This window comes from Leptonychotes weddellii, chromosome X (assembly GCF_054177405.1).
Source record: "Leptonychotes weddellii isolate Sample4059 chromosome X, ASM5417740v2, whole genome shotgun sequence".
NCBI classification, from domain to species: Eukaryota; Metazoa; Chordata; class Mammalia; order Carnivora; family Phocidae; genus Leptonychotes; species Leptonychotes weddellii.
The window spans coordinates 103,137,622-103,159,866 of NC_138385.1; the positions used below are offsets into that span (position 1 = coordinate 103,137,622).

General features: G+C 43.5%; 1 long non-coding RNA gene across 2 annotated transcripts in view; it reads left to right on the forward strand.

Annotated features, from left to right (window-relative positions):
- The window catches only part of LOC145717911 (uncharacterized), a 98,926-nt gene that overhangs the window by 53,810 nt on the left and 22,871 nt on the right, over positions 1–22,245 (forward strand). Inside the window, exon 3 of one of the 2 annotated variants that reach the window (XR_014141432.1) lies at positions 15,464–15,480. The exons of the other annotated variant lie outside the window; for it this stretch is intronic. This is a non-coding gene — a long non-coding RNA (uncharacterized LOC145717911). Of the gene's footprint in view, positions 1–15,463; positions 15,481–22,245 lie in introns of those variants that run through there. 2 annotated transcript variants of the gene reach the window in all.

Consider the following 22,245-nt stretch of genomic DNA (forward strand, 5'->3'; position numbering starts at 1 on the left):
CCACGTGGCTATCCTCTTGTACGCAATGTCCTCAGCAGTGCCTAGGAAAACACCAGAAGCTGAATGTGACAGACAGAAACAGAGAGATCTGCATGTCCTTTAACAGATGTCTCAACTTTGTTCTTCCACAAAGAATGGTGCACAAACACCCTCTTTGCCACTGGGAATGGTCAAGATTGCTTAGAATCAGGGCATCCCAGACAGAGAGGATCCCTGGGGGGAGGTTTGCTCTTCCTCCATCATTTCATGGAGGAAGGGACTGGTGTCTCGGAAAAGGAGTTTTGCTGTTTCGGAGTAGGTCAAGAGTAGAAATGATGTCCCTGACTCCAAGTTTGGGCTTGCTGATGCCTGGGTTAAGGTGATGCCTACGTTACCTTACATTCCCCAGCACCACCTGGTGTTCTTGTGGTAGTATCGCTTGGGGCCACAGCATAGAAGGTCGATATGGTAGAGTTTACCGCTGCGTATTCCCTGTAACAGGCTTAAAAATGCTCTGTAATTATAAAGACGGTGAAATAACATTTCAAAATAATGTAATTCATGCGGTTTCTTTTATGGGCTTAGCGTCCTCTTCCCCCCCAACTCCTACGTCTCGCTGTCCCTCCCCCTCTCTCCATCCCTCTCCGCTCCGAGGAAGCTCATAGTAAAATTCTGTCCACGCTTTATTTTCGCAATGACAAAGTGCCACCTGCAATACGTACATCATCACTGGCACGTCTGCAATGTTTGGTAATGAGATTCAGAACAGAAGAAATGAAGGATAGCGCCTAATTGCTTTTGCTTCTCTGGAGATCCTCAGAGAAATGTTAACATCTGGCATTGTCTCATTGCTTGAAAGGTGACTGGGTTTTCTGAGAGTAGCTCTTTCCTGATTTTGCAAATTCTCCTCCCTCTTCAGAGATGCTTCAGAATTCAAGAAAGGAAATTATCTTCTTTTCATGTGAATGTGATTTTGGGGTGGGAAGGAGGGGAGCACAGGTTCTAGAATGTATCTTTCCTTAATGAATGACAATTTTCCAGGGATAAAGATTTTTAAAATATATATACATGTCTGTATGATTACAACACCTATATATAAGTTAGATGCCTGGAAGATTTTATTAAAAATTAATTTTTCAAAATATTTCATTGATTTTCAGCTTATCTTTGTCCCTAGAAAGGCTGCACTATTGTTGTCGGATGAATAATCATGCAGCTTATATTTTATTTTTTCTGTATAATACTCCATGTGTGCATTCGGTTGTCTGCATTGGTTGTTAGCCCCAGATTATTATTATTTTTTAATACATCTCCTGAGGGTGACTGTGGTGTCAGCTGCTTTTATTTTAATGGGTGTATTTGGTAATAGCAAAGCATGGCAATACATCTTTGGAGAGACCCTAAAGAATGCTCCTAATTTTTCTCTTCTTTAGGGATCATGAGCAAATACGTTATGAGGCTCCACGGTATTAGGCTGTAAAATTTAGAATAATGTTGTTTATAAGGTGAATTGCTAGACCAGACTTCCCCTTTATTATTCTTTTTCACGTGGGTGTTCTGCTCGTAGGTGCTGCCCGCCTGGTTTGAGATTCACACGTAATTTATCATTTAGATTAACTAAATACTCCAATTCTGTGGTTTTCTTTATGATATGTGACAAATTGGTGTCGGCTGGAATCTCAATTTTCAGTTTAAAGACAGTAATCCTTTACCCCACGACAGTCTCTGTAACAACCACCACCACCATCTCTAGCCTTGCTCTATCAGTTCCGTTTTTAAAAATGGATGTAGCAGTAGCAAGGTCCTTTGCCAACTGGATATTAAGTTCCTGAACAGCCGACATGTGCCACATTTTTCTGTCCAAAGACACTACGCAGAGCCTCATGACCGTAGAGTGTGTTGAAAGTGCTCATTGAAACGTGCACACTCATGTTAAGTTTAAGATGCATGTGGCTCGATGACACTGGGGGCTTTGAAATACTTGTTCTTTCAGAATTGCAATCTTCACCTATTTTTACCAGTGTTTCCCCTCTTCTAGAAACACACTGAGTGTGCCTACAGAATGGAATGTTATGTCTTGCTCCAAATCAGGAACTGGAGAAAATCATGTACATCGTAAGAAAGGTGAATCAAAAGCTGCTCTAAACCTCCAAGAAATTTCTACTTTGATTTGTGATGTTAGTAATAAATAACATCTTCTATGTTTCGAATAGAAATGGTCCAGGAATATAGAATCCTGTGTGGTGAGTTTGACCAGAGCACTATTGTTTGGGTTACGGAAGAGGAGACAGAGAGGTTGAGTGACTTGCCCAGGATCACACAGCTCAAGAGTGAAGAATCCAGTGTGTTCCTGTAGAGTTCTTCCTGCTCTTTGTGCTGGGCCTGATGTTCATGACTTGAAGTTTTCCTAGGATGGCCCAAGTCGGATCTAAAAACCAACCTCTACGAAGGCAGTAATTAAGTGGTGCCCACTTATTAGAGGACATTCAAGCCAAGGCACAGTTGCCAATTGTGGGTGGTGAATGTTGGGGGACCCTGAGAAATTTAGCATTTCCGAGAGGGAGAACTAAGAAACAAAAATAGTTTGCGAAGATGCCCAAGACCATCTGTGCGATTTTCTGATAAAATACGTGAGAAATTATGTGGGGTCATGGATGACACCCCAGACATAGGGTGCTCGTCTGAGGCCACAGTTTAGCAATCTGTGGTTATTAATGCTCCAATAAATAAATGCGTAAGTGAATCCTAGGGAGAGTGGGGAAAACCCAGAACATGGAAAACTTCAGAGGTATCTTTGATGGGCCTTAAGCAGATCAATATACTCTTGATTTATACAGATGTGGAGAAAGGAGAGCTGTCCATCTTTTCTGTGGAAGGAGTTCAGATAGTTCCATCCAGAAGACATAGGTGGAAAGATTGTTAGGATATTGTCAGGTGAAGGTGTGAAAGATGTGGCAAAAATTGGTAATCCAACGTGTACTGGGGGCAAAAAATGTGATTGAGTCCAACTCTTGCTGATGTGGGTTGATTTCGAGGCAGAAGTAGGGGCAAGCTTGGGTCTGGAGAGAGATACATGGTGAAGATGTGGGAGTATCTCTGCATCTCGCTGAGTTTCTGTTTCCTAATTGGTAGAATGGAGACAATGACCACCTCCTAGTGGGATTATGGGGTCTTAGTTGATGTTCTATGCAAAATACACAGCGGACACTGACGTCGCTCCTCTTCCCCTTGCTTCTATTTGTTAAGGAGAGAGATGGGGAATTATCTTCAAGGGGCTGGGAGAGGATGAAGAAAAGCTCATGTGATCCATTTATTTGCGTCCAGTTTCTACATTTACCCAGTCAGTTCAACCAGCACAGCAGTTACGATGGAAGCAAAATGAAAATTCACCGCATCTCTGTTTCCTCTCTAGCTGTTATTTAGTGGGAAACTGCTGCTACCAGGTACCATGCTTTATGCAAACCCCCAAGTATCAAGTAGGCTACAGACAATTTATGTGGGAAAAAATGCAGTTTTGAATTATATATGAGAAGGTCCAGTCCATTTCAATTTCACTGAAAACAAAGACATCCTCTCTGCCTCCGCAGCTAAGGACTGTGGTTAATAGGCTGCCAGTGTTTTGGGAAGAGGTACCGGTAGATTTCTCCTTCCCTAGTTACTATCTGGGTGTTTCAGAACCTGCCAGGATCTGTTGTGGAGGCTGGAAGTATGAAGAAGTTTGAGTAGTTCAGACTTGCTGGGCCGCTGAAATGCTCCCTGACCGTATTAGTTTCCTCTTGCCGCTGTAACAAATTACCACAAACATGAGACAACACAGATTTATTATCTTATAGTTATGGAGGTTATATGTGTAAAGTCAGTCTCCTGGGGCTAAAGCCAAGGTTTCTGCAGGGCTGCACTCCTTCCAGAAGCCCTAGGGAGGAATCCTGTATTCTTGGATATTAGCCTGCCTGCTGCAGTCTCCCCCTCGGTCTTCATACCACCTCCTACCCACTCTGATTTCCTGACTCTCTCTTCTCAGGACACTGTGACTACACTAGATCACCTCCCCATCTCATAATTCTTGACTTCATCCCATCTTCAAAGTCCCTCTTGCCACACAAGGTAACATATTCACAGGATCTGGGGATTAGGGCATGGACATTGTTGGGGGGCATGTGTCATCCTGCCACACTGGGCTCAGTGTCCTGAGGTTAGTGGGCTCCCAGGAGACCCTCCTCGGAGACCCTCCTGTATTGAGTCAGACACAGACACAGAGGAGCACACACCAACCGTGACACAGTCACCTGCTCCCACACCTGTGGTCCTCTTTCTCTTCCCTGGTGTGAGTCAGGCACCTGAGGCAGTTCTCAGTGCATCTCACCTCCGGGGAATGACATCAGGCTCTCTCGGGGCTTCTGAGAAAACTCATGCTCTTTACTCTCTTTGAAGCTTCCCCCAAAGAAATGTTGCTTCTGTCTTATGATCCACTGTTACATGCTTGACGTGGAGAAAGGATCTCAGAGCTGGGGAATAGATCCTTTCTGAACTCTGCATTTTTGTGTCTCACCTCCTTTTGGTATGTTGCATCAATTACATCCTGGAGCCCCAACATCCTTCATGTGTCAATGTATACAAAATTTTTGACAAGTTAACCAGATGAAGTCCATCCTCTTAGGGCCATATAACAGAGAAAAGATGGCTTTATGGAAACAAACATAGATTCTGGAGTTCCACAGACCTGGTTTCAAATTACTATTTGCCCGACCATGGACAACTTCTCATATTTCCCGAGCCTCAGTGTAGTGGATTGATTGCATAAATTGCCCTGTGTAACATCCATCTCCACATCCATGTCCTTTGCAATTAGCTACTTACAGCTCAGAACTTGAAATTGCTTTGCAAAAAGCCCTGCTTTGTTTCCTGAGGTATGTTTTTATAAAGCAGGTCAGCATGGTTGGATGTTAGTTTCCTTATGACTGTGAACTAGGAAAGGATTAACTATAATGATCTGGTAAAAATGCACATAATCCCATGGTATAAAATAAGTGTGGCAAAATAAAAGAATATGCACTGGGCTCAGACCTGACCCACAAACCCACTCAGAACTCATGTTATAGGGTGCCTGGGTGGCTCAGTAGGGTTAAGTGTCTGCCTTCGGCTCAGGTCACGATCCCAGGGTCCTGGCATTGAGTCCTGTATTGGGCTCCCTGCTCAGCAAAGAGTCTGCTTCTCCCTCTGCCCCTCCTCCCACTCGTTCTCTCAATCCCTGTCTCTCTCAAACGAATAAATAAAATCTTTTAAAAAAAGGAACTCACCTTATAGTCCCTCTCTTTCTCCTGACTATGGACCTCGTCTTGTGACTTGTGTTGCCCAACATGACGTAAGCCAACATTGGAGAAAGCACTTCTGCCTCCTGTCTTTGACCCCAATTGCTTTGATCCCAATTGCTAGCCTGTGGGAGGATCCCAGTTGAAGTCATTCTATACTAGCTAGCCCACAAACTAGACCACCATCTGACCACAAACTCAGGATGGAGCCCCACTCAAGATCCAACAGCTCATTCTAGATCAGAGATACTTCCTAGCTGACTCGGACTTGGGACAAATAATAAATGGCTGTTGTTTTAAGCCACCAAGTTATGGGAAGTGCTTTGTTATACAGCAATAGCTCACTGATACACTCAGTTCCCTCATTTGTGAGATGACGGTTATTATACCTATTGCATATGGATATTGTGAGAAATAAATGTACATAAAGAGCTTTATAATTATCTGGGACACTCAGGATGTCCAAGTGGTCACTGAATTTAAGGATGATAATGTAGAAAGACTGAGGTCTTTTTGTGTCATGGAGAAGCAAGGTTCTGATTAAAGCAGAACAGATTTTTAATGTAAGAATTCTTGTCTTCTCCTTGGTCATACTATTTGAATTTTAGATATTATGGTAATTCTTCTAAGAGCTTGGATTTAGGCAAAAATGTTTTTTGCCTTTTTCTTTTTTGCAGGGGGTGGGTACAGGGAGTAGCTTTAAAATCATCTCTGTTTCATATCTTTCCACTGTAATTCCTTGGTCTAAAAAATAGATTTGCATCATCAAATGTTAATGCCTGACAATCTGCCTTTGAGAAAGTAAAGGCATGTAAGTGACATTCTCATGATTTCTGCAAGAGACAGTGAGCTTTTATCAAAATTTATGTCCTATTTAAATGATGCCTCTGAAATCATTAATTTTACTGTTAAGCAAAGAACCTTTGCAATTAGCTATTTAGAATTCCGATCTTTAGAAGCCTTCATGAAATGTGGCCACTGAGCTTCCTGTATAGCATTTTTACAGGTTTAGGTCAGCATGACTGGACTTTAGATTATTTATGACCCTGAACTAGGAAAAGATTACATTAAAATTATTTGGTGAAACCAGACATGCTCCCTTGGTATAAATTAAGTGTGGCAGAGCGGAAAGAATATACCCTGGTCTCCAAACAGGCCGTTCCTCTCATTGGACTCCCATTTCCTCATCCATAAGGTGACTCAGTCCCCTGACGGTTATTAAAAGGGTGAAAAATAATGTATATAAGATGCTCAGTAGTGCTTGGGACGTGGTAGACATTCAATAGGTAGTAATGTTTTGTTAATACAAATTGGAATTTTGAGGACATGATTTTGCTTATATCTGAAAAGATCATTTAAGATGCTAAAGCGAAGGTCAAAGCGTGAAGACAATAGCAATAGAAGGTAGGGTGGCATTTGGTGGAGGATTAACTGAAAGGGAGGGAGGGTGAGCACAGATAGAGGGATCTAGGAGCGCCTGAGTACCTCAGTCGGTTAAGTGTCTGACTCTTGATTTTGGCTCAGGCCATGATCTCAGGGTTGTGAGATGGAGCTCCATTCCGTGCCGAGCTCCACACTGAATGTGGAGCCTGCTTAAAGTTCTCTCTCTCCCCCTCCCTCCCACTCGTTTCCTCTTAAAAAAAAAAATAGTAGAGGAATTTCACAACCATCAATCTGAGTCTACCTGCGTCACAGCCTCAGGAAATGGAAAAGACCCTAGAGCAACACTTTAAAAAAAAAGAATCTCCGATGTTTCATGGACCGAAACTTTTGTAAACCAAAATGAAGTACGAGAAAGATGAAGTAAAAAGACCTACAAAGTACAAGCTCACGGTCTCATTATTAGAGTCCACAGACGAGCATCGACTGTATCAAATTCCTATATACATTTCAACTTGCTGACTCTCCATTCCTGTACTTAGCTCACTGGGAATGGCAGCCATCCATAGACTACATGATGGGTCGCACTGTCCTAAAGACATCTGACTGAACCTTCTTCACAGTGCAGTGCTTCCTTGTATGGTACCTTTCACACATTTTTGAGCCACCATCATTATTTCTAGGGAGGGATCACTTGTGGTTTCATGACCTGGTTTCTTCTATTTTTGGACAGCTTCAATTTATCTTTCCAAGACCTCAATGAGTGTCTGAAAAAGACAGGAGTCAGTGGCTGGGTTGAGAGAATACAATCCTGCCTTCCTGTTGGGATGCTCCAAAGCAGAACTTAGGCAAGTCCAAGTGGGTGGATCATGACGGTTTTACCAGGTACCCAGAGACTGGAACATTGGTTTGCAGATTAGAGCATGCAGTTAGGGAGAGAAAGTGCCCAAGTTTTGGACTGTAAATGCAAGGAAGGTTGTCACCAGAAAACAAAACTAGAACTTTTTGTGGTAGTCAGGGTGCAGGGTAACTGGTGTTCTTACCTCCAGACCCTTCTTCTTGTGGTCCCTTCTCCATGTTGTAGTTAGAGGGATTGTCCCAGTGTGCAGGTCTGGTCATATCAATCCCCAGCTTCACAATTTTTGATATCGCTGCTCATTTATGTATGAGTACTCTGTTGAACACTCCTTGTATGTCTAATGTTCCATACACTTTCCACTTGTTAGGGAGTAGGGATGCCTGATGGGGTGAAAATCTGCCTTTTTATCACTGTCACTCTTCCATTTCTCTTCCCAGCCAGACACTTTATTATATTTGAAGCTTCCCCATTAGACCATGCTTAGAAAATATAGATTCCCTTGCTAACTTAATCTTATATGACAAAACCTATAGGTTTTAGCATGGCAAATCCTTAATTTTGCCCATTTTCTAGGAAGAATACACCATAAAAATCCACTTGCTTGTTAATTCATCAGTTCTGGCCTTCATGCCTTGTCCGTGCTATTCCCTTTACTTGGAGTTCAATATCCCATCCCATCAATATCCCAATTATCATAAGATTAAAAATGTATAGTGTTGTGCAGCAAATGTTACAGCCACAATGGGAACCTGATACAGTCACTTACAAATAGGGGATACTTACTCAATATTGGTTTGGACAAATGAATGCAAAGTTCACCCAGCGGGGAGAAGAATTTCTCAGGGTTATGAGTGTATGTATGAATTTGATAACAAATGAGTGAAATTCTTGTCCAGAATCCCCTTCATGGACAGTATTGTGCTTAGGACAGTGTTGAATCTGCATGGGAGATGCTTCCATCAAGTGGATATTTACAGGGTCAGGGCAAACCTATCTTTCTTTGACAGTGTTTTTCCATACATCTTCGACTTTCTGTTACTGAGACTCTGTCTTCCTCAACATGATCATGACTTTTTTGGATACAGACAAAATACTGATGGTGAGTTTTTTTGTTTGTTTTTTTCCCCAAGTTCCTCTTATTACTAACCCTAATAATTTGACAACAGGACCTGGGGTAACATTCACGGTACTCCCTTTCTTTCTTTATGGGGTATTCAAGTTTTGTTTCTCATTAACCTTCCACTGGGGACCACTGAGCCAACTTAATAGTCTGCTAATAGACCTGAGGCAGAATCTTTATGTTATCACGGCTACTGGTGTGTAAACACGTTGAATTCATGGAAGGATTGTCATTTCAAGGTCGTGGAGCCTGGAAGATGCCTTCCCAACCTCCTTACATTCCTGAGGGATTCAGGAGGATACAGTCCTTTCATTACAGTCAGGGTCCCTGTGATTGAGGGAATCTTTAATCACACTGTGTTCTGTCTTTGGTCTCTTGGAGCTTCTGGGTGCCCCATGTACAAGAAGATGATTGTCTTCGTGGTCTACTGCAAATCATCTTGAAACTCAGGGGTCTAGAATGATTAAACAAACATTTTTGTTTGTTTTTGCCTTATGATTTCTGTAGGGTCAGAAATTCTGGAGCAGCTTAACTGAGTGATTCTTTTTTTTTTTTTTTAAGATTTTATTTATTTATTTCAGAGAGAGAGCAAGCGAGCATGAGCAGGGGGAGGGTGAGGAGCAGAGGCAGAGGGAGAAGAAGAGTCCCCGCAGAGCAAGGAGCCCGATGCGGGGCTCAATCCCAGGACCCTGGGATCATGACCTGAGCCAAAGGGCCTCTGCCCCTTCCCCCCTTGCTTGTGCTCTCTCTCTCAAATAAATAAATACAATCTTAAAAATAAATAAAAAAAGAAATGCCAATGTTTGGTAATCTTATTCCATTTTCAATTTCATTTATGCGCAGACCTGAATGGATGTATTTTCCCAGTAAATATAACCATACATAACTTCTGAATGTACCTTTTCCTACCTACGTTCGTGGTTGGGAAGACAATGCCACGGATGGGACTATTTTGATTGTCAACATAGATCTATTTAACATTGTTCTTGTTTTAATATCTTTGCAGTCATAGAAATTCTATTAAACACTACCAAGACACAGAAACACCTGATGTGTCCTGAGTCGTGTTTTTAATGATCCGAGGACATGCAAATCGATTCTGTAAAGTGGCCACAGTAAGCTTGCCACTGTAGGTAAAGTGCCAACAGGAGAGTCACAATGGGTACTTGCCTCAGGTGAAAAACAAATGTTTTTGAGGATTTTAAAAGAGATTGAGTGACAGAGATTGACAATAAGATATTGTATATTTAAATATACATATGAATATATATACATACATATCTGTATGAAATTTTTCACAGTATTACTCTGCACATTTGGAAAGTATTTCTTCCCCCAAAATGAAAATTAAACTGGCAGAGAAACTCATTTATCCTTTCGTATTCATTTTAGCAATAGAAGAATATGAGCATTTGAGAGATCTTCTGAGCTATTTGTGTTAAAACAAATGGTCCATCATGTCTGCTTCAAGCTTCTTCCATTGAAGAAATTTGCCAAGTGCACCCTTACACACACAGCTCACACACACACCTACAGCAGACACACGCCTTCGTGTATTCTGGGCTTTTTTTTCTTTGAAGAACTACAATTGTGTAATACTTTTTGGTTATCTGAAAAATAGCTATCTTAAAATGCACAGATGTATTTACAGTTTGGGATTGGATTTTAATTTGCTCTGAAATGGGGTCCGGGATTTAATGCTGCTTATTTTTACAAAAAGTCTTTGTGGGTACATGCACTTCCACATTGGAATAGTTGGGAAACTTATTTGTTGAAGAACTCTTAAGGGTCAGGCACGTGACAGATAATATTCCACTGTTCTCTGCAAGAACTAGACTGAATATACATTAGTATCTCTGCTTTACAGATAGGGAAACGAAGGCTCAGACAGTCTTATTGTCTATATCATTTTCCTAGGTCACTGAGAGTCACGTTGATGAATAATTCCAAAAAGAATCCAAATAGAGGTAAACAAATACCTCAATATCTGTCAGTCTGTCTGTCTTTCTGTCAATGTATTCCTGTGAAGTTTCTCTATCCCTCTGTCTCTATCATCTAGCTAGCTAGCTAGCTATTTATCTATCCATCTATTGTCTATCTATATATCTGTGTCTATTCATCCATCTGTGCAACATCTACTTTACAATTTTTTTTAAAGATTGTATTTATTGGGCACCTGGGTGGCTCAGTTGGTTGAGCGACTGCCTTCAGCTCAGGTCATGATCCCAGGGTCCTGGGATCGAGTCCTGCATCGGGCTCCCTGCTTGGCGGGAGGCCTGCTTCTCCCTCTCCCACTCCCCCTGCTTGTGTTCCCTCTCTCGCTGTGTCTCTCTGTCAAATAAATAAATAAAAATCTTTAAAAAAAAATAAAGATTGTATTTATTTATTTGAGAGAGAATAGAAGCAGGGGGAGGGGGAGAGGGAGAAGCAGGCTTCCCACAGAGCAGGGAGCCCGACGTGGGGCTCGATCTCAGGACCCTGGGATCATGACCTAAGCCGAAGGCAGACATTTAAGCGACTGAGCCCCCCAGGCATCCCTACAATTTTTAATATATATGCATGTTATAGATATGCTTTTTATACAAAACTGGTATCGTAAAAACATAGTTTTGCCCTCCTCTTCACCCTAACTTCCTATTCATACCATTTTTACGTGGTCGTAAATGGCCAGTTTTAATAGTTAGCCGAATACACGTGTGGAAGTGTGTGTGTGTGAATGTATGTGTTTGTGAGTGTGTGTGTATGTGAGTGTTTGTGAGTGTGTGCATGTCCAGCAGGATGTCCAGGACAACCGCAGACCTAGTCGAAGGCAGGTCTTGTTGCAGCAGTGGTTTGTACTCAGTCCAAAGTAAGAGATGAGCAGCAGGGACCGGCGGTGGGGAGGTGCCGAGCTCCACAGCAGGTTCAGGATGTGGGCAGTGCCTGAGGGGTCCCATTCCAGCCCCCTGATGGGGCTTTGCTTCTTCACCACCTTGTCATTCTGCAACTCTGGAAATGCTCTAAATATCCTGGTTGGCGTCTCTTGCACGGTTAGCTCTTGCCTCAAGATCCAGGCCTTCCAGCCCCGTCATCCTGTTCCTTTACCCCAGATGGGCGAGTCTGAGGTTGCTGTTCACGGACAGTTTAGACAGACACCACAGTGGCTGATCTCTCCACTCCGTTTGTCACACACAGCCTCAGTCTCCCGGGGATGTTGGGAGCTGGCCACAGCCCTGCCCTTTGGAGATCCAGTGTGGACGGTGCTGGTGGAGTTTTCTGGGTTATCTTCCGCTTATTTCCTACAGAATTACACTTGTCTCGGGAGGAGGTGTGTTGAGCTGCTCCGGCGGCCTCTTGAATTTAGGCCAATTTGTTGTACACATGGCAGAATTTCCTTGCGGTTCGCACCTCTCTTGCTGCCGTCTGCTAGTTCGAACCCGCGACTGTTTTTCTTTCCGGGTTCGTGTTTCCCTCGGTAATTTTTGTCAGGTTCTCTAGGTCTTGTTAATTAGAAGCACGGGGCTAAGGGACCTGCACTTAGGCTGTTATTTTCCCCCAAATGTTTGGATTTGGGTTTATTTACCCAATCTGAGAGACTCGGTCTGTTTATGTGGGAGTTTAACCTTTCCTCTGTTCCAGCCACGTGTGAAAATACAGGCGTGATTGGCTGCACGCATCTCCTTGCTGGTGAGGGATTTTAAGACTTCCTCGCCATTTCCTTTGTTTTCCGTCTTTTGTCCTAAGATTCTGTCTTGTTTGTTCACATCTTTTCCAAAGATTAGGAGGGCAGACTCTGCTTTTGAAAACAGACTCTCGTGGTTCCCCTTCAGTGTTTCAAGAACCTGATTGCTATAGCCCGAATGTTCCCCCGAGTTCATATTGAAACCCTAACCCCAATAGGATGATATCTGGGGGATCAATTTGGGGGGTGCACCTTTGGGAGGTGATCAGGTCATGAGAGTGAAACCCCCATGAAGGGGATCAGTGCCCTTCTAAGACACAAGAAGAAGACAGCCATCTATGAGCCAGGCAGCGGATTCTCCCTAGACACTGAATCTGCTGACACCTTGATCTTGGACGTCCAGCCTGGACAACTGTGAGAAATAAGTGCCTCTTGTCTGGAAGCTGCCCAGTCTATGGTATTTTATTACAGTTGCCCAAACAGACTAAGACAATTATTGAACCCATGTTACGGATCTACACAAAAAATGCCGAGAAGAACACCTGGTACCTAGTAAGTGTCTCAGAAATATGAGTTACTTTCATTATTATTGATACATTGTTTCACATCATGTATGAAATGGTTCTCTTTACACTCCCACCATATCCAATGATGGCAACTTATATTTTATTGACTCGTATTTTCATATTCTTTCCCAACAGATGATTGGATTTTAAACCCAAATTATTTTTGTGAGACACGTTACAACTAATATATCCCTTTCGACAGGTTTTTGACATTTAATTCTTTTGGATAACCATATTTGCAACTTTGTTTTTGTATGAAACACTGTGCATATCTGGTGTATTTACTTTCAGACCCTGCTTAGAATTAATTTAAAATCAAACCCATAATTTCTCCATTCTTTTTTTTTTTTTTTAAGATTTTTACTTATTTATTTGTCAAAGAGAGTGAGCATATGCATGGGGAGGGTCAGAGGGAGAGGGAGAAGCAGACTTCCCGCTGAGCAGGGAGCCCGATGCGGGACTCGATCCCAGGACTCTGGGATCATGACCTGAGCTGAAGGCAGATGTTTAACGACTGAGCCATCCAGGCGCCCCTAACTTCTCCATTCTTGAGTTCTTCTCTGTGCTTCATCTTTGTGAGTTGAAGTAGATTTTATTTTTGAGAAGAATATTTGAGTTATAAACAAATGGAATCCTTGAATATTTGAGAATATTTGCTTTTACAATATGACAGATTTCTTGGTCTGATATAAAACTCTTCGGATACCCATTTTTCTACTTTCATAAGAAAAAGACGTTTCTGCCTTCAGCTCAGGTCATGATTCCAGGGTCCTAGGATCAAGCCCCACATTGGGCTCCCTGCTCAGTGGGGAACCTGCTTCTTCTTCTCCCTCTGCCGTTCCCTCCACGTGTGCTCTCTGGCTCTATCTCTCTGTCAAATAAATAAATAAATAAGATCTTAAAAAAAAAAAAGACATTTCTAATTCAGGCTTCCATAGGAAATGTCTGAGCATCAAATGATTTTGACTTCTTGTGGGTAGCCTATTTTTATTTTAGATTTTTGTTTTATTTTATTTCATTTTTTTATTTTTTATTTTATTTCATTTCATTTTATTTTATTTTACTTATTTTCACAACCTGAATGGTTGAAGACCTCTTTTCCTTTAACTTCAAAATTCAGGAAAAGAAAGATTCTGCATAACATTTTCTGTGTTAGTGACTTCCCCTTAGTCTTCGGGTTGATACTATGTTTCCCCGTTTTACTTTTTTTTCCCCATTGATCCATGTCAATTTTCACCCCTTTTCTTAAATGCTTGAATGAGGAGAGCTGCGTTATGGCAACAGGCTGGGTCTGTGGCTTCTCTTTTGCTCTTCTGTCTGTCCCCTTATTCGGGGGGCAGATTTCATACTGTTTCAGGGTCACATCGCAGGGGGCCTGTATTTCCTGCTAACACCAGACATTCTCTCCTGCGGTGCTGTTTTTGCTGTGAAAAGTCCCCTTGTCCCAGTACTAGATCATGTTTTCTTTCCCATTCTGGATTAATGTGGTTTGCAGCCCCCTCCCCAGGTGCCCTGAAGCCAGAGCACGGCCTCCCTTGACCCACTCAGCATCCTGTATCCAGGGCTCATGCTTCCCGGGCCCTCTTTGTGGCTGACGGCCTCCCTGTGCTTCTCGCTCTGTGGTTTTCCTGAGAGCTGCCGTCTCTAGGGGCAGAGGGGCTGGGAGAGGAGGAGGGAAGGACCAGTATTCCTCATTAAAAAGCAACAGTATACTGTGTGTGCAGATCTGGGGCAGTTTTCCTCTTTGTGCTCTTCTGGAGGCCTTGTCCAGTGGAAGCAAGGCAAGCTTGGGGTGCTGTGTTCATTGATCGCATGTATTTTAGCTGCTCTGTTTGTTCCAACATGCATGGTAAAGTAGGTGCTATGAAAAGGTTATGAAAAGGTATTCTAGGGGCGCCTGGGTGGCTCAGTCAGTTAAGTGTCTGCCTTCAACTCAGGTCATGATCCCAGGGTCCTGGGATCGAGTCCCGAGTCGGGTTCCCTGCTCAGCGAAGAATCCATTTCTCCCTCTGCCTTCTCCCCACCCCCGGCTTGTGCTCTCTCTCTCGCTCGCTCGCTCTCTGAAATAAATAAAATCTTTAAGGAAAAAAAAAGGTGGAAGAAGAGTGAATTAATGCCACGGAGATGTGACTACAGTGTGTTAGAGATGCAAGTTGGCTGGGTTTAAGCTGGAGGAAGGGGCTGTGAGCTGAGGAATGGGGACAGCCTGAAGAACATAGGTTCTCCCCTAGTCTAGAAGGAAGGCAGCTCCACCAAGACCTTGACTTGAGCCTGTGAGACCCTGTGTTAAACTTGTAACCTAAACCACTGTACAAAAACCGATATATTGGGGATTTTAAGTCACTCGGTGGTACTTGGTGAAAGCAATAGCACCAGGAAACCTATCCATGTGTTTAGGTCTATTGATAGAAAATCCTGTTAATAACTACATTCTTCAAGCACGGGGCTAAGAGCAGAAACGTGGTCCTCCATGACTTCCAACAGCGCCTGCATGCCCACATTACCATTATATAAACACGCGTGTGTCACTCTCAGAAATAATCCAAGAAACGTGTTGGTCCCTGCAAGAATCCAGGAGCCCCACTGCAGAATCCAGGAGCCCGACTGCAGAATCCAGGAGCCCAACTGCAGAATCCAGGAGCCCGAATGCAGAATCCAGGAGCTTCATAAGCTGAGGGTATGTGCTCCTTGGAGAGGCTTTTGGCTGCCCCCCGCCCCCTTAGGAGTGCACACGTGTGTGTGACGTTTGTGCTCAGCTAGGCATTTTCCCCAGTTCAGAAACAGGTGGAATCCTTGCCATGCGCTTGTCCTTTCATGAAAGTGGGCGCCAATCCCGAAGAAGGTACCAATACACCCTGAGGTTTCTGTTAGGGAATACGATACAGTCTGGGATCCCTCGATGACTGAGCCACACTCATCACCAGCCACACCTTCTTGCTTGAGAGCAGAAGACAGAGTCACTGCGCAGGAGTCCCAGAAACGTCTTCTGCCTCCGGGCTCTTGGTGTTTCAGAGAGGATGTCCTATACTCCCATGACAACCTGGGCGCTGGCCTCTGCAATGCACCCAGCCTAGCTCACCGTATCAAAGGGCCAAGCTTCCTGCCCTCCCAGAACCCGCAGACCAGCTGGGGGAATGTGACCCCTGTTTCTCCTGCACATTATGGTAGCTCTGTGGTTTTCCTTTTACATGGAAAATCATAGAAAGACCGAGAAAACCTTACAGATGATGTTGTCTCGCAGCAGGAAAACCAAGAATTACCTGTGTTTCTCCATCAGTGCAAGGACTTTATAGATTTGCTCCTAGATATTCAAACCTAGGACTTATAGCTTGTTGCTACATTGACATGAAGACCAGGGCTTCTTGAATTGTTCTTCTTTTTTGCTACTATACATCTTTGTGAATTTATGTGACTATATATATGCTTATATATGTATATATATATACACACATATATGTTTATGCTGCTATGTGTATCTGTGGAAGCTTACATTGCGGTGTAGATACATGTGAGCTTATGATACTTTGTATATCCATAAGGTTTATGATATATATATATATATTATATATATTCCTTCCTGTCAGTTGTCCAAACTGTGTATTCTGGTCAAAGGTAAAGGAGTTTAGGGAGTGACCAAGTTAAGAACTACATTCTAAAATGAGACATTAAATCCCTCTATAAAGATTCTGTTAAGCGCATCGCTAGAGCCAAAAATGAGCTTAGCCTTGTTGCTGTTTGGTAGACTCTGCACATTTGTTTTCAGCTGCAAGTAGATATTATTTTTTCAAGTGTCGAAGTTTGCAATAAATATATTGCTTTAAGATATACTATAAAGTTAAATAAAATAGTCTCCATTTAAAAGTGCATAGGAAATTTTTAAAACTCCAGCTAAGATCATCTTCCCTTGGGAAATGAGAAAAGAAGAGGAGGTGCAGTCTAAATTTGGGAGAATTTTTAAAATCCTGGACACTATTTCCGATGAAGTCAAGACAAGTTGTAAAGGTGGTAGTAAATGTTTTGGGTTGGAATATAGACGAGATCAAGAGGCATTTTTGTAGTGACTCTGAGAATTGATCCAACAAGGCTTATTCATGGTCATAGGAGTAGCAATGGTATTAATTTAACTTTGTTTTCCCAAGATCATGTTGCTGAGCTGGTTTTGACCTGCTCCTTTGAATGAGTCTCAGGCACCAACAAAACAGCCAGAAATGAGCCCTGTTTATGGTAGGAAGGTCTGGGGGAGAAGGAACGTGCCTGACAAGGCGCGTTCTCATTTTGAGCAGCTGGGGCAGGGCTCAGAGCTGGGGCCAACAGAATAGGAAGGAGAAGCGGGGATTCTGGAGGAAACCCCCAAATACCGGGCACCTCGCTACAGGCGGGCCGTGGGTTGCATGCTGGAGAAGCACCGTGTTTGAGTAATGCTGGAACCCGCCGCGCCACTCTCCTGCACCCCCTGCAGCATGCCTGGGGACATGGATTGATGCCCACCAGGCCACGGTCCAAGGAGAGCCAGACACACACACCCGGCCCCACCCCCGAGCTTCCACTGGACAACTTGGCCTTCGATATCACCCCACCGCAGGGCGCGTCCTTTCCTGTTCACTGCATCCACGACATTTGCTTCCTACAGTCCAGGACATCTTTCTCACACATGTAGTGCATGTACCTGGAGCTGAGCGCCCCGCGGGCTCAGACCACCCAGGTGGGCTGCAAACCACTCCCGCTCAGCTATTCCTTTCTGCCCTACTTCTCTCCCTGCACCTACAAGCCCCTCTCCCACAGGGTGATGTATGGCTTTTCTTTCTCTGGGACCAGCAAAGCCTGCTTAGTGTGCCCTTGGGTGATTTGAAGAGCCGTGTGGAGGCATCTCGTGGGGCCGGGCCAACAGGTATTTTGTTCTATGTCACTGTATGGGGTCCTCAGCCATTCTGCGCTATAGCAAAAGTCAGTGCCGCCTGCACGCTCTCTTGGGGTCCTGCTCCTCATCCCCGAGGCGGCCCACACCCCAGACCTGTCCCCCAGGACTCCCTTCTCCTTCAGGAGCCCGCTCACCATCAGATGCTCCTCAAAGCATCACAAGTCTTGGCTTCCAAAACACGGGGTTTTCTTAGAGAGATTTTTAACACTGAACATTTTAAAATTTAATTTTCTAATGTGAATGCCCGCTACAGAGACAATTTTATATGGAAAAGTATAAATGTAATTGCACACATGCCTCCCAGGTATTCTCTGAATTCTTCCTTTTTGGAAGAAGGTGACCTCAACCCTTAGCTCCCCACTCCACCACCCTAGAAAGATCAGCCAGCTCTATCGTGAACCCCGCCTCCACCCTGGTGGGTGTCTCTCCTGTTGTCTGCTCGCATAACCCCAGACTCTGTGACCCTGACCCACACCTCCTAACAACACGAGCATGAGACCCGCCGCACGATGTCTCGCTGCTTTACGGTGTGAATCTTTCACCGTATTGTCTCAAACTATCCTCTGTATTCTATCTTCCCCTTTCAAAATATTATGCCGAACACAAAGCACACTGCTCCTAGTCTGTGGCTACACATGAATATCCACGGAGAAAAGAAAGCCCCTCAGAAGAGTGAGGAGACTGCAGAATCAGCTGTCAGAACCTTTCAATCGTGAGTGGAGACAGATTATTGCACCTGTGGGCCTGGTTAGATACAAGTAACATTGAATCCATGAAGGCTTTTTTCAAATCTGATTTTGACTGAATCCATTCTTCCTCTGCTTCATTCATTCTATGTAATAAAGAGGAGGAATGACAAATGTCATTTGTTCATGCAAATCTCTGCCCTGACAGTGCTCTACATCTGTCTGTGTAGCCTCTGCACGGACCACCCTTGGATTCAAGAACAGCAAATGCGTACTGAATGTATATAGTAGTACGTGTGAGATAGAACTGTGTCTCCTTGGGGGAATAAGTTTAAAATTCAGGAGGGAGAGACAGAGAGTCAGGCTGTGTGTTGTGAAATCAGTAAGATTCAGGGTGAAGGCATCAATAATTATGGGGTGGGACCTCCATGGAAAGCAATGAGCAGCCTTTTGAATCCTATTCTCCTCTTGGACAGAAAACCCCATCTTCACGTTGTTAACTTACATCACCATTTCACCAAATTCCTTCATTCTCCACTCATACTTAAGTACTGTCCCTTAAGCTTTAAACTTTTAGGGGTCTAAGTACATTTTACCAAATATTAGCAGTGACAGGTATGTCTTTCCGGAAGGAATGTGTTACCAAGCTCTAGAAATAATAGAGACAAAGAATGAACAACTCTTACAAACATTTTGTTCTTTAACTATTTCATTAAACCTTTTGAATTATCACCACGACCATCATCCTAAATGTGATTATTCACATTTCTTTTTTTTTTAAAAAAAAGATTTTATTTATTTATTTGAGAGAGAGACACACAGTGAGAGAGGGAACACAAGCAGGGGGAGTGGGAGAGGGAGAAACAGGCTTCCTGCGGAGCAGGGAGCCCGACAAGGGGCTTGATACCAGGACCTTGGGATCATGACCTGAGCTGAAGGCAGACGCTTAATGACTGAGCCACCCAGACGCCCCAGATTATTCACATTTCTTAAATGATAAAAAAAAAAAAGTAGGCTCAGAGAGAATCAATTATTTGTACATACTTCTCAAGTGGTTTAATTAAACTCAGCTATACCCCCCCAAATGTGTGTGCCTGAAAAGCACATGATTTTTTTTCCATCACGCTACATGGATATTATAGTTTAGCTGTGGCAGGGGACACAAGCCAGAGGAAAGAAAGCAAGCAGGCACATCCCCGATCATAGATGCTTGCTCTGTTCTGGGCTTCTTCCCAAGGTGCATTTACTGTATAGATACCCGAGGTAAATCCCATATGGACCCAACACTACAAATGTCGATGACTATTTTAAAGGCGGGGTGGAGATTGACGGTTGACACAGCTTTGCACATTTTGAAAACACAGAATTGAATATGCAGAAAATGGAAACACAGAGGGTTTGTTCCCAGTGTGCTAGGAGCGCAGCACGTTCAAGACTCCATCCACTTTCAGTCAGGACGCTATGGCTGGCAGATAAACCGATTTATGGAATCTTACAAGAAATGTTTTGCTGGGTTCTTGCAATGGTAGTCACAGACCAAAGGAGAGTGCAGTCTTTCTCAGGTCTGCTAAAAACTTCTTCAGCATGTGCATTTCAAACTGCCGAGATTTGGAACAGTTCAAAATAACCTAAAGGTGGCCCCTCGGGGAGATGGGGGTGGCTCGACAGAGTTTCCATGTGCATCTCAGCCTTCAACGCTATTGGAGAACAAAGGTTTCCCAGCTTGAGCGATGAGGCTTCATCTCTAACATGGGTTTGGAAACATCAAGCAGACACAAGAAAAGAACCATAGTGCGACAGTAAGTGTCACAATACACGTTCACACATCCGGACTTCTAAGTTGTTGCTTTATGGACTCGTGCAAAAAATATCTGGGGTGCTGCAGCCAGATTGAAAAGAAATGTCCTAAAATAAATATAACTAAAATCTGGGAAGAAGAACAAACCCAGACACAGCCTTCTGGTCATTTTGTAGTGAGATGGTTGAAGAACGATGGCCAAGGGTCCAAGTGGTCCAGAGGATGAAGAAATGCAAACGTGGGTTTCATGAGAGATTATCAAGTGATATGGAGATCTGGAGAAAAGAGAACTCAGAACCACATGTGTGGTAGGTGGCCTTCTGAGATAGTTCCCAACAATCCCGACCTCCTGATATTCACACCCCTGTATGTGTATGTGCAGGATGCCCGGTGGCTCCTCTACAATGAATAAGAGACAAAGTGATCTGAGATTAGCATACTGTCTCCATCAGCTCAGGCTGCGATAGCAAAATACCATAGACTGTGTGCCTCAAAAACCTCAGAATCCTGCGAGGCTGGAAGTCTGGGATCACGGTGCCTCCACGTCAGGTTCTGGTGACGATCCTCTGCCTGGCTTGCAGATATGGGCTTTCTCCCTGTGTCCTCAAGCTATGATGTCTCTGATCCCACCACGGGGACTCACCCTCATGACCTCCTCAGACATCAGCATGAGACGAAAGGACCTTCTTCCATTCATCATGAGGAGTTGAGTCCTATCAGCAACCACATCCAGGAGCTTGGGAACAGGTCTTGTCCAGGTGCATTCTGGAGACAAGGCCATAGCTCTGACCGGCGGTTGGATTTGTAATTTGTGAGAGATCCTCCTGACAGGAGAACCCAGCAAAGCAGCACGGAGCCTTGATCTGCAGAAATTGCAATCAATGTTGCTGTTTCCTGTCACTAAATTTGAGATAATTTGATCATTGGATACACAGCCATCATCAATACAATATGGTAGCCCTTCTTGAATATTGAAAGGGCTTTAAAAGCTGAGATAGGTTTAGATTTCTTCTTTTGGTTCTCTAAGAGCAAGTCAGTGCAAATGAATCAAAGTGAAAAGGGGGGGGTCGGTGTACTTAATTAAAAAAAAAGACTTTCTAACCATTTGAGATTTCTGGGAATGGAATAACTTTCTGTGAAAAGCAGTTAGGTCTAGTCAGACAGTTTCAACTGGAGACCAAATGACCATATCTCCGAAATGCCATAGGACCATTAAACCGTTGTATCAGGGATGGACTAGATCTCCAGTTCTCAAACCTGGATACCTATCACATGGGGGAATTTTAGAAGATGCCAAGTTCTGAGCCTCAGCACCAGGGATTCTGATCTAGCCAGTTGGCAGTGATTCTTCAAGTTGCATATTCTTTGACAAATTCCTCATGTCTGTTTGATGCGGGAAGTCCAAGGACTATTGTTGGGAATTCACTTGCCTAGAAGAGATCTGGATACCCAATCTTTGGATGTTAGTTTGCAATTTAAAACGTCCATAACTAATATAGGGAATGCTCTGTGTCCAGGTTCTTTCCAGGCTCACATTTTCTCCACCACATACATCTTCCCCGCCATTTATTTTTTAATTTTTTTTAAATTTTATTTTCTTATGTTAGTCACCATACACTACCTCATTAGTTTTTGGTGTAGTGATCCACAATTCATTGTTTTTGTATAACACCCAGTGCTCCATGCAGTACGTGCCCTCCTTAATACCCATCACTGGGCTAACCCATCCCCCTACCCCCCTCCCCTCTAAAACTGTCAGTTTGTTTCTCAGAGTCCATAGTCTCTCATGGTTCATCTCTCCCTCCGATTCCCCCCCTTCATTTTCCCCTTCCTTCTCCTAAAGTCCTCCATGCTATTCCTTAATGTTCCACAAATAAATGAAACCATATGATAATAGACTTTCTCTGCTTGACTTATTTCACTTAGCATAATCTCCTCCAGTCCCATCCATGTTGATGTAAAAGTTGGG